General features: G+C 31.8%; 1 long non-coding RNA gene across 1 annotated transcript in view; it reads right to left on the bottom strand.

Annotated features, from left to right (window-relative positions):
- Positions 1–18975, bottom strand: part of LOC148282253 (uncharacterized) — a 245243-nt gene that overhangs the window by 39827 nt on the left and 186441 nt on the right. The window contains exon 4 of the long non-coding RNA XR_015822139.1: positions 18199–18228. This is a non-coding gene — a long non-coding RNA (uncharacterized LOC148282253). The remainder of the gene's footprint in view (positions 1–18198; positions 18229–18975) is intronic.

Below are 18975 nucleotides of genomic sequence, written 5' to 3'. Positions count from 1 at the left end.
CAATCCTAGGTCCTTAAAGTGTCGGACTATTGTGTAGGGGGCGAGTGCTCTCACATCCTCAGGTATAACTCAGGTTCACCGGAGATGAGGCTTCTTTTGTGAAATAAAGCATGACATTAACACAAAATCGGGGGTTAAGGGTCATAAGGGCGAAACCACAAAAACACAGTTTTGAGATAAATGATAAAACAGTTTTCAAAAAATAATACTGTCTTTTAAGGGTAACAAATAAAGAAAATAAAAAATACAGTTAATAGAGCATAAAATGTTTTAGAGACAAAAATATGAAACTACGCTTTCGTCTATATGACCCTAACTTGCGCTTACATTAGTAAATTAACAAAATGATGTGAGAGGCGTTTTATTCTTCTGACTTTAAACAAAACGCTTCATTTGTAGTTTCACACAAATTTATCTAGGTAACTACTTATCGGATGAGTTTCATCTTTTTGTCACTAACAGGATATTTTGTTTGGATATCAGATTAGTACTTAACACAAAACAGATTTTTTTGTAGTTTCGCCCTTATGACCCTAAGCCCCCGAAATATGAACAGGTATTTCATCAACTTCGTTTCAGAACCTTTAGAAGAATTTTCAGAAAGTTTGATTCTGGCAAGGTGTTCATTCAATATGCAGTGCCTGATAAGGGGTATCACGTTAACCCTTATTTGAAAGTTATTTATTCGTTAGTCAATATGTTAATATAAGCAGGTTCTTAACATGCAATGAACATTGAATCGGGTGCTATTTAAGGACAACAATTCATGCTAAAAAAACAACATATTTTAATAAGTAATTCATCTTTCAGTACCTGTCTGATAAGTGAAAAAAGAAGAATATAAAAAAATGTGTTCTGAAAATAATATAAAGAAATGCATATACACAAAATACGACAGCGTTTGCGATATGTGTCACAAAAAAATGATACAATTTATATACAAATAAAATGTCAAAATGACTCAAGATAAAATGGTGGTCCAGCGAACAATAAATAAGTATTATATTTACAACGTCGTAGCAGAGATAATCCATTTATTTTCCACGTAGAAAACAGCGATATTTCCATGAGTAAGGATATGGATTTTCTATAGATAGAAACCGGTACAAATATAACATTTTCTCTATGCTATGTCTAGTAGAGCGTATCGGCTTAGATATATTATATTGTATTGTGCAGGAAACTGCATTTCTCTACACAAGAATTGGAATCACACTCTTTCAGCGCTGTGGATACACAATTCTATCTGAAATAAAATGGAAAAATAAATATATTCTTTTGAATTGTGCATCGTACCTTACGTCACGAATGGTCGGGAACAATATAGCTACAGACAGACACTCAACTGCCTAAAATAATCCATATAATTTTATTTAATAATCACCATTAATAATCACAATTGCAAACCAAACATTGCTTAGTCGACTGCTAGGTGAAATGGATTTGTTTTAACTGCGTTTTCATGTTGGAATATTTTAATTCTAAACGCGAAATCTATAAGAATACCAATATTGTATTACATGGGTTGAAAAATTACAAAGGTTTTCTTTGTACAAAAGTGCCTAACAAAGTAAGAAATACATGGATATAAAATTAATAGTAATTAATATTTTAAATTTCGAATCGCAACAATTTAGGCATATTTTCATAGTGAATATTAAAAAAATATATATGTAAACATTAAAAAAAAAAGTATTTTGTACGTACAATGCTAATGTAATCTGCTGTTAATACAAAATAAAGTTATTATTGTTATCATTAAGCGTATCTTTTGTAAGAAGAAGGAAAAAATAAAATAAAAATGAGATCTTATAACAATATATGTATCGGATTGTGGTCCCATTGCTAGTGTTGTGGACTCATGGATCAGTGGTCCGCGGTTTTAACAGCACCCTACCCTTGCGTAATTCCTACTTTTTAATACTTTAAATTAAAGAGTAATTTACAACTAGTTGAAACGGACATAAAAATGAAATGTTTAGGTAAACAACTAATACACTTTTTTTATTTTTAAATATCCTTGTACCTTTAAATCAAAATCCTTTTTTTTAATCGAGTAAATTTCAATTTCATTGAAGATTAGTCAATCTCATTGCTTTTTAAATAATACGATTCGTGGCCAATTCGTATAAGAATTAAAGTACGCAGACTCGAGTTGAGAGGACGCACAGGAGTTGGCAGCAGAGACTGTTTGTTCATACCATATGCTACGAATAGAAAGTGGACATGAAATATAATGTACCAATGAAAATCTCAGAAAGCCTAAAATATTTGATTACTTTATTACGACGTCATTTATACAATACGTCTGCTCGGCTACCGGCGCCCTTAGTCTTAATCCTATCCTTTCGTACCTTTATATCAAAATTTATTTTTTTGAAACGTCTAAATTTAAATTTTATCTATGATTCGTCAATCTCATTGATTTTTAAATAATATAATTCATGGACAGTTTGTGTCAGAATTTAAGGACGCAGACTCAAGTTGAGAGGACGCAGAGGAGTTGGCAGCAGAGTCTATTTGTTCATACTTTATGCTACGAATAGGAAGTGAACATAAAATATAATGTATCAATGAAAATCTCAGAAAGTTTAAAAGAAAATTGCCTGAACAATTTGACAACTTTATTATGACGTCATTTATGCATTACATCTGCTCGGTTACCGACGCCCTTAATATTGATATATTTGTTCTCAAGTCTAGATTTAATTTCAAAGTTTAAATTGGGCGTCTTTTTTCCTGAAATAACTATTTCATAAAAACACCCTGAAGTTAGTTTGTTTCTTGACATTAAAGTAATATTGAAATTCCCGTACGTTTTTGTGAGCTTTTAAGATATTAAAAAAGTTTTTCCTTTCAAGATTTGTTTGTTGTTATGGAACTCATTATTTTTCTAGCACAAACATGAAATCTAATTTAATCTAAATTCGAAGAAAAAACTGTTTTCATTTAGAATTTGTTAAATGTACAGTATCATTAGCTAATTTTAAAGGTCGATTAGTAATATACTTAACAAATGTCAAACACATTGCAGAAAGAAATTTCAAATGTTGGAAAAGATCCTTTATTCGAAAACAAGATAAAAAAATCAATATTTTCAGTTTTTTTTCTTCTTTTTTTTTCAGATCCGCTTCGAGTATGCAAACATTATCAGATGCGGTTACAATGGGAAGTGAACATGTATCTTCAATTGTATATACAAAGTAAAATTGAGTTTTCTGTGTGAAAACCAGAATATGCGTGAAATTATTTATTCTAAAAATGTTCAATTATAGGTTAACAATAAAGGTACTTTGAATGTTCATGCAAAAATACTCATTTTCATACACAAATACCGGTTTTTCTTTATAGACAGTCGAAGATAACTCTGTTAAGTTTTCATTGCAATAGAGGCCCAGGAGTTCTTATCGATAGCTAGCACTCTCGCCTCCTCCCACGTCAATCTCGAAAAAAAGCCAAAGATCGTTTTTTTTTATTTCACATTAATCTGAATTGTCAAAATCATAAAACACATACTATTATTACAAATTATAATGCTATCACAATAATTGACTAATTAACATTTCAATACATAAAAATAATTCATTAGTCATCTAATATAATGACTCATACATGTCATGTTGATTTTAGCAACCCCCTCTCGCCCCTTATTCTATACTTCAAACACAATATACTACATAACATAAAGATTTGACTTATAACCTCAAGTTTTCTAGATTTTGTAGTTATTAAACACTTTTAAAATAATTAAATATGATAATATTTATTGCTAAATTATTAAACCTTGATAAGGAAGCTTGTGTAGCTTCAAAACCGGTGGGTAATAAAATAAATATTGAGTGCTAAGAAACAAACTTTTTTAATATATTTTTAAATCGTTAAGCTCAAAGTAATTATCGGTAATATTATCATACAAAATAAAATATTTGTATGTTGCGTTTGATAAACTACATCTTACCTATAAAATTTATCAAATTAAAATAGAAAACAAATCTTTTATTTATCAAACACACGTAAAATGTATCGACAAAAATGTTTTATTAACTGAATTTTATGATTTATTAATCAAATTTAAACATAAAAAACCTGTTCGTTGTCTAAAAATATTTAATATATATGTTTTATTTTATGAATTTTACAGTTTATTTATAAAATAAAAGAAAAACGGTTTTTTGTTAAATATAATTAACTGAATTTAAAAAAAAAAGTTATTTTTTAAAGAACAATTAGTATAAATGTACGTAGTACATATAATTTACTGAATTAAAAAAAAAATCGCATTAAATTCCATATTACCTTCATATATTTTTATACATATTCAATTTAAAAATAAAAATTTCTTTGTCAAAAAACTTGTAAAATGTATCCCAGCGAGGAATACATTATATCCAAATCATGCATATTTCTTTTAATGAAATACTTAATAAATAAAAATATTAACGAGAAGTTCATTTTGTCGCGCGCTGGTATTGAACGAAATTTACACCAGCTCCAATTTCTCCGATTAACAGATTGGAAAGGTGATGTCCCAATCAAACTGATGTATTGATTTCTCAGTTGCCGAAGTAGTTATGGCCGCTATGGAAACTACCCCCTAGTCCTTATTAATCCGCTCCAATGTTTTTGTATTTGCGGGGTCGTGGGAGCGGCGCGGCAGCGGGATAGTTTGCAATCTGTGACGTACAAACATATACTGTGGCGGTCGCGCGATAATCGAGCTTCAATCGGCGTCATACAAACGGACTGCGATTGGGAAATTCACCCACAAATCAAAGGCTATTGGACGTTGATGTGTTATTGTTTAGGAATTCAGGTTCGATTCTGTAATTCCAAATCAATCAATATGAGAGATTTTACAACGTACAATTTTTCAATCCGTACCGTAAAAAATGCAACCGATTGGAAAATCACCAACAAATCAATGGCATTTTTTGTACCTACGTGATGCCATTTTTGCTGATGAATTCCACTCGTGTTTTGTGATTTGCAAAACTCTATGAATGAGCCTTTTGAGCAAATATTTTATTCAAACCAATCTAAAAATAACAAGGCAATAGAGCAAGTACTGCGCTTTAAGTAAGGTGTTGAAATATCCTGCAGCAATCGATGTTATTATTATTTTAATCAAAGTGGTATTTTTGTTTCATACGAATAATATTTATAATGCGTGTGAAACGCGTTGGCTTTACGTCATTGCTTCTCCATCTCTGTTGTGATTTGTTAATCTTAATGATTCACTATGGGGTGAAATCCAGTCTTTTATCAACGAATTCAAATTAATCGGACAAACTCAAAATATTGTATTTTAACTTGAATTAAACAGATCGAAAGATGTGTTGACCTTTTTACTAATTACCCATTTTTTGCAAGTGCACGGCGGCAGACAGATAATATGAATTATAATTAACATATTAATATTATGTACCTGGTCGAAAATGAGTCATGATAATATTTTTTACTTCCTTTAGACGAATGATTAGATTTTCGATTATAATTCGTAATATTTATACCTCTAAGAATATTTATTATTTGGTGAAAAAAATTTAATGACTCTGAGAACATATATTTCTACTAAACTATCAAGACATGGACTATCTCGTCGTTCTAGTAACGAGAAAACCGTTTTAATACAGATTCGCCGCTCTAATTTTTTTGCATCCTCATTCACAGAAGAACCTGCTCGATTATAGAATAATCTACCGACTAATGACTAGACGCCTCTTCTTTATTTACTTTAAAATCAATATTGAAATTTCACTATCTCAATGTGTAAGTTGTTCCTTTCTCTTTATTTTTTTCCCATCCTCTCTCCTCTTTTCATAGTAAAGTGTAGATTGTCAGTAAATTTTTGTTTCAAATTTTGTATAAACATATGAGATTCTGTAATACCTAAAATACGTAATACGTACAAGTACTTTTAATTTTCTCAAATTGAAAGGTTTGGGTAGATAGGAAGAAATTTTCTAAAGGCAATATGCCCGCCTTTATATGTTTATAAACTGGATATGCATAAAAAGTGTAAAATAAAATAAAAGAAAAAATACAACATTTATAGATTCCGTTAAAATAAAATATTTTTTTGCGTTGCGAAAATAATTAAGTCGTATCCTTAATAACATAATGTACTTTATTTAATTATTATATATAACTTAGCAAGCGCAGATTTATGAATATTGATAACTATTACATTGTGTACAACTAATATAGCCATCCAAGATCCATATTAACTAAAGCCCCAAGAGGCCCGTGGGGCTGATAAAACTAATCATGTTACTGCTGAAAATTTTCTAGCTGTAACATGCTAGTGATCTCTATAGATTAGTTAAAAAACAAGAAAACAAGGCCGCCGTTGTGGCTGGGTGCTTGAAAAATGCTGTATGGAGAAACGAATTAAAAAAAAATGCGTTAGACCTGTCATGACAAACGGCATTGAACCAAGGGCCGACACCACTAGAATTAAAGCCTTTTCAAAACCACTGCATCAAAAACTCTCTGATCCATCGCGGGAACGATAATCCGAGACAGAGAAAAAGAGTCCCAAATTAGAACGGTCTGCGACGCCGAAGATATCGTGCGGTGGGAAAGATCAAAATGACGTTTCTGGTGACGCATGGAGAGAGCAGATCGAGAAAGAGTGGTGAGCTTAGCGGCAAACACAATGACAGTCGGCAGCAGACACTCTGAAACACCACTGAAAAGATGGTAAGACAGTTGGACGTCCGTATCCAAGGATCGCAGGCTCCAAGTAAAAACAGGACGCAATCCTATAGAAAGCGGAACAAGAAAATAATCTCAATCTGTTTTTACTTGTTTAAGCATTGGTTTGCCACAAACTCTTGCATCTCCGTCATCTTCATATCTTGGTGTTTTTTTAAAAAAAAACTTAGCTTTCATGCGTATAATAGTATCTCCGTTAGTTTGTTTAAGATACTCGGAAAAGTAAAATGCCTTTAAACACTCGAAACTGTATAATAGATAGTGAGATAGATACATAAAAAATACTGTTTTTGACAAAAAACCGAACTGAATTTTTAAATTTTCAATTACGTGAACCCCGATTACAATTGAAATTAACACAATTGATTTCATTGTCCCTTAGCATTGTGAGTTAGGCACTTAACACGAAGGGTAGACTTTTTATTTCGCACCCCCTACAGTTCCTTTCAAAATCGTACGTATAAGATTCTGACGGCGCAAAATACGGCCGATCCAATGATTAGCTTTTTTTTTTACGTAATACATTTGTGTAATTTTCGGTTATAATAACTGATCATGCTGGTAAAATAGAAATGGTAAATAGGTTCGTGAAAATATCTAGGAAGCGATGCTTACCAAACAAATACCATGTTTGTATCAATAGCCAAGTTAGCGTTTTGACAGACCTTCGTAGAAAACAATAGAGATGCCGAACACTGGCTACGAGGAAGTTTTGGCGATGTTTATCGATAAAGTCAACCCGAATTTAAGATACAATAAAATATATTTGTGTGACAGTTTGTCGGTAAAACAACTTCAGTATCTTTAAGTAATTGGTGCCACGAAAATGTACATGTACGCACATGGTAAAAAATGTACCAAAATTACGTTTACAAGAAATGCGAGTCCTGAGAAGGAAATATCGAGCTATGATCGTCAAAACATTGTAAACGACAAAAACAATATTTTACAGGAGAACTCTTTTTTTTCTCAATGAACAAGGAATACACTTTGAGCTTCAAACTCTGAGTCAACGATTTATTTTATTGATATCATCAAAATAATCCGTGTAATATCATAGAGGCAGCCAATCAGATTTTTTAGTAGCTGTTGTCAAAAAGTGATAGTTCAAAGGTAAAAAGGTATTTGAAAAAATCGGGAATAACGTTAAAAACACATCGAGCTAATCAAAGTTACTAATATGAGTTTTTGATATTTTTTAATTATTTTTTTTTCATTTTCATTTTCATTTTGACATTAACGCAAAATAACGATATGACCGATTTAATTCTCATTCTAGCAATAAAACGGAATTTCGGCAAAAACTTCGCTGTACATTTGAATGCTCTATTTATTATAGCGTGGAGAAGAAAATATTTTTTGTAGCACTGAATTCCTCATTATTTTATCGATGATTATCGATATCACTCTTACCGTCCACACATAATAGAGACCTTGAAAAGGTATAGAGTCTACATAGTGGAAATCTAGGAAATTGAAAGGCTTTCAAAAACAATAGAAACCGAAACTTGATATTTATGTTAAGCTCGCTAAACTTACCAGAACACAAAACAACTTAAGTTTCATGAACTTCATAGATAAACACATTAAATAATTTACAATTTACTTTGTTCAAGCCACATCATTATTAAAACCTATTTTAATCTATAATCTATTCAGAAACGCTTGTAATTATTAAATTGTTTAAGATATGAAACATTTATTGATTAGGATGAGATTCTTTAGGCTGAATTATTTCTCCTACTTGGCAATGCCTGAAAACATTCAACTGAAAAATGCAAGAAAAAAAGTTTTTCAAATATCAGAAGAATTGCGAATAGTATACAGCGTGTTCAGTGCGGCCTCCGAGGTGAAGTGGTTAATACACTAAACTCACGCACGGCAGGTTCCGGGCTCGATTCCCGATGAAAACATAAAATAAAAATGTGATTTTTCTCAAGCCTGAGTGTTCTGTGCAGTCTTTCACCACTGTAATTGGGCTTCCTGGTCTGTTGTGGAGCAGAAAAAAAAATGTTCACTTTAACCAGCCAATGACGGGTCATAGGCCCGGTAAATGCTTTTACCTCCATCTCTAAAATGTCTTCTATCACTGTTGTTATATGGTAATCTTAATAACTCTCTAGGTGAAATCCAGACTATGTCTACAAACGTTAAGACGTACGAATGTATCTATACTCCGGGAACTGGACATAGGATAAAGACTTACATCCATGTGCCAAGAAAAGAATCCTGCAGTACTTTGGACATATTTCCAGGAGGAACTCTGATAGTTCGGAGAAAACTATTCTCCTGGGAAGGGTAAAAAAGACTAGGTGGCGTGGACGTCAACCGACAAGATGGAGCGGCTTAGTCACTGAATTATTTGAATTATCACTGACGAATGCCTACAGAAGAGCACAATACTGTTCCAGGTGGAGGAAGACTGTCAACAGATGAGCCATGCTTGGAGTCAGGCGTAATCACCATCCTCAGACATGAGGTACGGATTGAAGAAGGAAAGGTCTAACTAAATGAAAGTTGTGGAAGATCAAAGAATTTTTTTGTAACTCTTTTTATATATATATATACAATTAATATACATATAAGGGCAGGCATATTGCCTTTTAGCAATTTCTTCCTACATACCCAAACCGTTCAGTTTGAGAAAATTACAAGTTCATGGACATATTAAATCATAAACTTTATACAAAAATTAAAAACAAATATTAATAAAATAAAAATACGTGAAAAATTAACACTATACTTTGAAGACAGGAAAGGGGATAGGAAGAAAAGAAGAAGGATAGAAGAACAACTCAAATATTTAGATAGTGACATTTCAATCTTGACTTAAATGTAAATAAAGAACTCTCTAACTCTTTAACATTAGTGAGTATATTATTCCACAATCCAGCAGCTACTACTGTGAAAGAGGAGGCAAGAAAGTCAAAGCGATGAAAGGGTATTTATTTATTTATTTATTAACATACACGGCATAATTGCCTTTTACAAATTTACAATATAAACATATAAGGTTTGATATTTTTTAAACTACATATTTGCACTCAAAACTAAGGAACAATAATCAAGCCTAAAAATTATATAACATAATATTTAAAAAAAAAAAAAGTTTAAATAAAACAAAAGTTTGAAATAAAAAGTATACGAGAACTTTAAAAATTAATATAAAAAGTAAATCAAATTTTAATCATAATAAGGTTTATAATAAAAATATATATAAAAAAAAAAAAAAAAATTAAAAGGGTTCTCTCGTTACTAGAACGAAGAGATAGTCCGTGTTGTGATAGAGGTTGGAAGAACTCTCTCAAATAAACAGGCGAAGTGGTATTATTTAAAATATCGTAAAGAAGTAATAGAATGTGAATGTTTCTTCTATGCCCGATACTGAGCCAGTGTAGTTGCGTGCGATTTTTGGTAATGTGGTCGAATTTGCGAAGATCCAAGATATGGCGAAAAAATACAATCTGCAATCGTTCTAACTTATAAAGTAATTCAGAGTTAGCATTTGGATAACATACATCCACATAGTCAAAGAGTGGAAGAAGCAAGCTCTGGACTAATGTTTGCTTGGCAAGAAATTCTGATATCTCTTAAGTGTAACCTGCTATAGTTTACGACTAATTTCGCTAACCTGATCGTGCCACTCTAAATGCTAATGAATGATAATACCGAAGTTGGTTTTTTTTTTTTTTTATATTTTAGACGAAAATAATTTGAGCAGTTTGTTTGTTTTTTGACCTAATAATGAACTCAGAGACCCTTTTCTAATCTTGTCATCTGTCTCAAATTCGAACTCTCGTCTGATTTTATCATCCGCAACCCTGTCATACATTGATTCTCGCATATTCGCATTTCAACCGCGGTACTTCTTCTACCAGTTCTATGTTTTTATTCCATACATAACAGTTGGGACTAAAACTCGCCAGTCTAATTTCAATTCACATATTTTTATTAGCAATTACCGTGCTTAGTGCGCCGTTCATTTGGTTACCTGCATTCACTCTCCTTTCAACATTTTTTCTACTCTTTCATCCCTTAAAAAAAAGGTTCTCGAATAAACATTTTTTTCTACTAGTTCAGGAGAGTCATTGTTTACGTTTAATAAGCAAGTAGTCACCTCCTTTTTTGGCATGTTGTCATAAAATTAAATTTAAAAAATGAAATACGCTAATAAATTTAAATACAAATTCACAGGTAGGATACAGTTACTCTATTCATTTCCCCCTGGGCAAATAAAGTAGGCCAAGTTAGCTGGACAGAATCAATGCACGTTGCGTTGTTTATTTTGTCCGCTGTTAGGTAGGTAAGCCCATATTGGTACTACAAGTAATGGTAGAACCCCGGGTAAAGTGCGCGATTGGTTGCAACCTAGAAGCGCAGTTACCTAATAATTCTGTATCAGAGTTGAACTGAGTTCTGACAGGTTAATTTTCCTGTTACGAAACTATATTAGACCCATTAGAAGCGATTGGTTGACAAAATAACAACAGTTTTATTTTTTTAATTATCTTAATATATTGCAAAAGAGAGGGAAAACATTTTCGAGAAACGGAAATAAAACTCCAGGTTTTTACAGGGCAAATAACCAGTCATTGGCTAGTTTAATTGCCCATTTTACACAATGTGTTGACATTTTCAGCCAAAGACAATAATATTCGATAGATTCAATCTACATTGGAAAAACTAAAAGAAACTTTAATATTAGAGTAAACGAACACTTAAGATGCTTAAATAATAATATTTTTTCTGAATTCGCAAATCATCTGATAGAAAATAATCATAACTTCAATAAAGACACTGGATTAAAAGTACTTCATGTTGAAAATAAAATATTAAAATTAGACAACTGAGAAATCTTAGAAATTAAAAAAGCGATTTACCATACGAAAACAATAATTAATAACCAAATAAACAATATTTCTTTTAGTCCTCTCCTGTCTTACTTCGAAAATAATGATATCAAATTACCACCCGTGTAAGGAAAAAACAAATTAATTTATTGGGTCCACGTGTGAGCATGATAAAAATAAAAAAGGAATCAATTCATTAGTTACGTAAACCTTGACGAAGAAGCTTGTTTGCTTTGAAACCGGTCGGTGAAAAATAAAAATTAGTGGTTAAAAACAAAGTTGTTTTATTTATTTTATTACATAATATTAGCTTTTATTTGTTAAACTAGAAAGCGAAGTAGGGAAATCGGAAAAATATTTGTCTGAATGCTATCAAAATACGATCTCTCATACAAATGTGTGGTAAAACTTTGTAAGATAGGCGCATGAATGGTGAGATCAGTGCGTTATCTAAGGCTGAGATAAGCATTATCGACACAATCAAGAAAGGAGTATTACATTTGTTTAGACATAAAGACCGAATGGACAGCAAAAGAACGGCTAAAGATATGCGATGCGAATGTTGATGGATGAAAAAACGAGGAAGAACGAGAAGTCATGGCATGACAAAACTCAATAAATACTTCAATACGGACAAGTCAAAAGTCAGAATAATTATCGTGTGTGTACGATAACGTGTATGAATGTAGTATAAGCGAGGTCTAAATGCAAAGACAGATTAAGGTAGCGATTCATCATCTCTGTCTACCCCCACAGGTAAACGGCATGATGGTTTATTTGTTGGTATGCTTTTATCCGCTTTGTGATCTTGTGGTAGGTGCATTCGTTTACCATGGATAAGGTCCACGTTTTGAATTCCTACAGCGTCAAATCAAAATATCAAGAAGTGTTTTCATCACATTAAATCAGAGATAGAACTATTAAGAATACGGAAGTCTAGGCATTTACAGGGCTTATAAACTGTCATTGGCTGGCTTAAGTGGAAAGATTTCAACAAATTATCATAAGATTTATCATAAAAAGTAATAGAACAAATTATTTTACAATTTGAAGATTTTTTTTCTTGTTGAATTGTAGACTTCAGTAAACTAAAGTTAACTTCAGCCCTACGGGGAATTAGATCCAACATTTGTTTTCTTACGTGCAAAGTTTCTTGAAAATGCACGAAAAAAATATTTAAATAAAAAACGAATTACTTTGAACGACGTCACTACATAGGAATCAATCAATAATAAGAGAGTTGAGGAAGATTTCTGGTTTACTTACCGTCAACGGACCAATCGGCAGAACTAACTGAGAAGATGCGGAAGAGAACTTAAGACGTCACACGCGGATTAATTTGTGAAATACAAAACTTTGTAGCGCTGATAATGCGATTTTTATTTTTTTTGGATTTGTTAAACATTATACAAAAAAAAAAAAACACTGAATTTTCTTATTGTATTTTTTTAGAAACCTATGGGGTCGGTCACTAGAAATACCACAAGTCAAGCTATTATAAAATTATTTTCAAAAATATAAAATACCATTGAGCGTCTAAAGTAGTGATAAAAAAGGAATGAGGATTCTTTTTTTATGAATTCATAACAAAAAAGTATTCCTTTCATAAAACAAAAGTCAGTAAATTGTTTATTTTGCAGGTCCTTTAAAATACTTCAGTTCTCATGTTCTCAGTTCAGTGTTTTTTTTATTAGGAGACTCAGCCTAAACCAAAATTTAAAAAAATGTGTATTAAGTTTTTAATGTAGAAAGAAGAGCTAATGACGTAAGCCGTTAATTTTTTTTACACTAACATTTTTTAATTTTTTCATACATTTTCTAGAAATGTACGTTTTTGCCGTACAATTAAAATGCTTTAACTTTTACCCATTTATCAATTTCCCATATGACTGAATTTCTGCATTGAAAAATTTAAATTTAGGATAAATGAATGTAAGGTAAAATCGTCGTCATAATATAAGAATGTCTACGCTCACAAAGTGACCACAGTGTAAAAGCATTCTTATCTAGCGACGACTTTACATATTTTAAAAATAAGTTAAATTTCATATATGTCGTCGATAAATATGTCAAAAACAAAATTACCACCATTACATTATATTTTGCGCGTTCTGGGACGCGGGTTATTGAGTGAAACATTAGAATTCTGTTTTGACTATTTAAATCATTTATAATGTCACTGAGAACGGTAGTATATTATGAAAAATTAGGCTCTATGTTGACGCGATGTTGAACCGAAGTTCATTTTTGATCAGCAATAAAAAAAGGTTTTTTGGTCATTTAACGCTATCAACAGGCAAATGCTCTCTAAAAAAAATGTTGATAGTTAGGTTATGACACTTTTCGATAAAATGTTTTAATTAACAAAAATTTAAAAAATAATCAATGAAACATAAAATGGGTGAGATATTTTTATCAGCAGTTTGCATGAATTCTTTGTATTAAAAAAAATATAAGCGTTTTCATAATCAACCCAAACATTTCGACTTTAGGGGCTACTTTAAACGAGAATTGGGTTTGGTTAGGGTGGTTCAAAGCTCGGATCTTTGAGCAGTGAGTCCGCGACACAAACCACGAGACCACAACCCGGTTCGATTAATGAAGATTACTCTCGCATATGAAACATTCATCAGCATCATCATTCCAAGCCCACAAAATATGGTATCCACAAAGAGCATCCGAGCATTTAACGGCTGATATCTCTTATGCGTCCTCCCTAGTCAGGTTTGCGTCCCGTAGTTCTGACATAAACTGACCATGAACAGTCGGCAGTGGACGTCGGGGACGCTGAGAACCTGATGCCTCGTAAAGTAGGCAAGCGTGGTCAAGAAGGAGGCGAGGTCCTCTCAGGAGGCATCTTTAGTATATGCCCCCAGCCAATCGTATCGCCTCCGTTTGATGAAAGTTGTCACCGGTGTTTGCAGCGTCCGTTCTCTTATTACTTCATTTCTTACAAAAACAAACCACCTCACACCCAAGGTCCTCCTAAGACACCTGTTCTAAGAACTCAGTGTTTTGCTTCGGGCCCTACTGCGGTGTTAATATTCATGGAGAAGAATAGGTGTTATGTAGGCATTATATAGACATTTCAAAAAGTCTGATTAAATACAAAATTCAAATATAATTAACGTAAAAATACTGTTACTATAAAACCGAGTAAAAACGATAAGTTAAAATATCTTCGTTGTCTGTCACGAATTTCTAACTGCGCCAGAGCTTAAATTCAAAGTTTGACAAAGTTTAGTTTCAAGGTCTGTAAGTTTCAACGAATAAAGCCGTAGCGGCGCTGACGCCTTCCATTCCGACGACAAATACAATGGAATAACGATCTTAGACATACTCAGACGAGTTGAGTTGACTCAGTTTTGGGTATTCAATAGTTCACACAATAAATTAGTATCTTCCTGACTCGAAGTTTTGTGGTAAACCACTGGTGAAAGGAGCCCGAAATGGGACAGTTCCGATTAATCCCGTCCCAATCCAACCACGACCACATGTTTGACCTATGTGCACCAGGTTTTGAAATATCACAACAAAGGGGAAGCTTTCAAATAACTCTCAGGGAATAAAGTGAACCTAATGATTAAACCCCTTTTAAAATGTGTTCGGTTATTTTGAATATATGAAGGTTACTTACTAGCTTTCTAAAATACTTGGAAAATTAGTAACCCAGGATGTTAATATTAAAGGAGACCTTACCCTTTTAAGGGTTCAGGAGATTTAAAGGCCGCGGCTGGGAGGATTTTCTTTAGGAGCTGAGATAGTTTGGGTTAAGGGAAATCACAAAGGACCAAGGGTATACGTGGACCTGTACATAATTAATTAAATATTCTATACAGATGTAAATTTTATATAATCGAATCAATATTTCATCATGTGAAGTTTTCGTACACTAGGGAAAAATAGATATATAAAATGATTTGAATTCACAAGCGTCTACATATTTTTTTGCACGATAAAAATATTATTTTCTTAGTAATTATTTTATTTAAATTTTACGGGCTTGAAACGTGTTTGTTTAGTTCTACGTGATTAAAAGAAGTCATAATGCGCAATTGTTCTTAGATTTTCCAACAATAGTAATTGGAGGCATTGGATGTATTGGGTGTTAATATATAATGTGCCAGATTATAAATTTTTTTTTAAATGAGCAACAAAAGTTAACAAAAAACGGAAAAAGTTATACGTCATCCGAAAGAAAATTTTCTGCTTTACGATATATTATGTTAGCTTTTATGTTACATGTAATTTTTTTTTATTACAAGCCTTTCAAAATTTTAATTTTAACACTCTACCTACTACTATAAGAAATTCAAAAAGTGTGTTTATAATTGGTTATTGCAGAGCAATATAGTAAATTATCAATAGAGTAATTGAGTCTGAATTGTTTAAATTGTGTAATAGGGTAATTTTTAACAATGTTTGATTATGTCCAAATGCTTGCAGACTGGCTGGATTTCTTCCCTAGGGAGTTGTTCATATTTAAATTTATTTCAACAGAGAGGGAAAAATTTTTGAGAAGGGAATATGGAAGTCTAGGCATTTGTTGAAATAAATTTAAATATGAACAACTCCCTAGGGAAGAAATCCAGCCAGTCTGCAAGCATTTGGACATAATCAAACATTGTTGAATTACTACCTGGTAAAAGAAGAAGTATAAAAATTGAAAAATTGTTTTCAGGCGTTGCCTAGTAGGTGATTTGGTTCAGCCGGATGAATCTCACCCACGTGATAGAGGTTTCAGCTCTTTTACTTCACAAAAGTCAACAGATGGAAGAGTTGAGGAAATGTGGATGTTCAAACATAGGCAGAATGGTGAATGTTACACAGTGTGTAAAGTGGCCACTTAAACCAGCCAATGACAGGTCATAAGCCCTGTAAATGCCTAGACTTCCATATTCCCTTCTCAAATTTTTTTCCCTCTCTGTTGAAATAAGGGTAATTTTTAATTTAAATATCTATTTGGAGCATACATTATCTGCATATCTTGATTTATTTAACGATAAATTTTTATTTAGTATTTTTTTTTTGTTGCATATTTTGTAAAATTTATATTTGAATATTTGTTTATGAATATTTTTTTTACGTTATCTTATCTGGAATTTTACTATTTATGCTATGTTTTTCTGGATTGTTATTCTACTGTATCACGTGTTATTATAATTGAATTAATTTTTCAATATTATTTTTTATTGTTAATTATTATGGCTTAACACGGGCACAGCCTGAAAAGCCTTAAAAAGTTCATAAATATGTAAACGAATGTAATTTTGAATGAATAAATAAAATAATGAAAAATGACAAAAAGAATATACAAAAATTAGGAAGGTTAGTGTTTTTTATTTAATATTTTAAACTTAGCCGAAAAAAAATCATGTATCAGCGAGATGAATTTTTAAAGCTTTGTATTTCTGAAATTATTCCGCGTGTGACGTCTCAAGTTCTCTCCCGCTTCTTTTCGGTCAGTCCTGCCTATTGGTCCGTTGACGGCAAGTAAACCGGAAATCTTTCACAGCTCTCTTATCATTGGATGTTTCATATGAACAAGTGACATCGTTAAAAGTAGTCCATTTTCAATAAAATATTTTTAGTATTTTTTTTCATACATTTTCAGGAAGCTTTGCCGTACGATTAAATGCTCTTATTTTTCAGCGCGCACGTAAACATTTTTTGGATTCTATTTCCCATAGGGCTGAAGTTCCTCATTGACTCTTATCTAACCTACTCTAAGGGGTTGGTATATTTCACCCGATTTTAAATCAAATGAATAATAAATATCTGACCTGTATAAACTGACGTATTATATTTCATCATGTACCATGTTTTATTACATTTCAACACGCCTTCAACGCCTACAACAAAACTTCTAAGTTATAATGGAGATATTATTAGGTAGATACTAGATACTAATGAACACAACACATGAAATATTACAGATCGTAATACCTATGTATAAGCGTTAATTATGATTAATTTTGTATGAAATATATCAGAATCATATACAAGTATTATCCAAGACAGCAATACTTGGATAATTATTTTTTTTAAAATTTAAATATTACTTTTGTATGCATACATTATTACGACGGGGGAATTTTGATTGTTTCGTCAATATTTTAATAATATTCAAAGGGTGGGTTTGAAATTTCATCTGCTTAGGATATTATCAAGACTGATATTAGATACTTTTTAAACGGAAGAGTTAAGGTTATATGGATGTTAAAACATAGGAAAATTGGTGAATTTTATACTGTTGAATGTATATTTGTCCTCCTTCTTTATTTAATATGTATTGTGTTACCGACATACTGACGATTTATTTATAATCACTTAAAAGTATAAACATATAATAATATATAATAAGAGAGGAAGTAAAAAAACGTATTTAAAAACCCAATAAAAAACAAAATACATAGAAAGAAACATGATATTTTAAGTCATAGTAAAAAAAATATTTTTGCGTTCAGCAAAAAACCTCGTAAAAAGAAGAAAGCACAGCAAAAAACAAAGTAAAAGATCTAATAAAAAACATATGTTTATGTATATAAAGTAAACGAAAAATAACATGATAAAAACAGAGTCATGAGGATCTTAAAAAATTCGATCAAGACAAAACTAATTAAATACTTACATATGTATTTTCCAGGGGAAATTAGTTAACCTGAAAATAAAAAAAATAATCAAATTAATGACAATAAATTAAATATGCAATTTTATTCATAATTATTATTATCTGCATGAAAAAGTACGGAGTAAATGATAATAATTATTCGAGCGGTATTATCTCTCTATGAGGAGAGTTTAGCGTGTATAAGAGTTAATGAGGGATTCACATCATGGTTTGATATCTCAAAAGGGCGTAGAACAGGGATGTGTAATGTCACTATGGTTATTTAATCTATACATCGACTACTGTATAAAAGATAAAGAATGTATGGATATTGGAACGAAAATACAAAATGGAAAATTTTGCAGTTTGTAGTACGATGACGATGCAGTTCTTTAAGCAAGCAGCTAGGAGGTTTTGCAAAAAATGGTCTCTAGAACTATTACTATAGAGGTAGGCAGAGAGAATAGACCGCCACACACGTTTATCCTGGCATACATTCCTAGATTCTTCCACATTCATACATCTGGTTATACATGCCCTTCGGTTCTGTCTCTTTTTGACATGACCAGACTTAAGATTTTGGTTTATCCGATCATGCCACGTCTTCTTTGGTCATCCTCGTCTCACGTTACCGTTCATTATGCCTGGAGAGCGAATAGGGAAATATCGCGTATTACAAATACTGATAAAAATATTATATGAAATGAATTTAGAATAATGAGTTATATTTTCAAAATCAATATGAATATTGTGGAGAAGTGTTTTGGATGCTACCTACTAATAAGTAGCAAAACATTT

This window comes from Micrasema longulum, unplaced genomic scaffold (genome assembly GCF_059751315.1).
Source record: "Micrasema longulum isolate JH-2025_06_02 unplaced genomic scaffold, ASM5975131v1 h1tg000353l, whole genome shotgun sequence".
Lineage (NCBI taxonomy): Eukaryota > Metazoa > Arthropoda > Insecta > Trichoptera > Brachycentridae > Micrasema > Micrasema longulum.
This window is presented reverse-complemented; position numbering and strand designations above follow the sequence as displayed.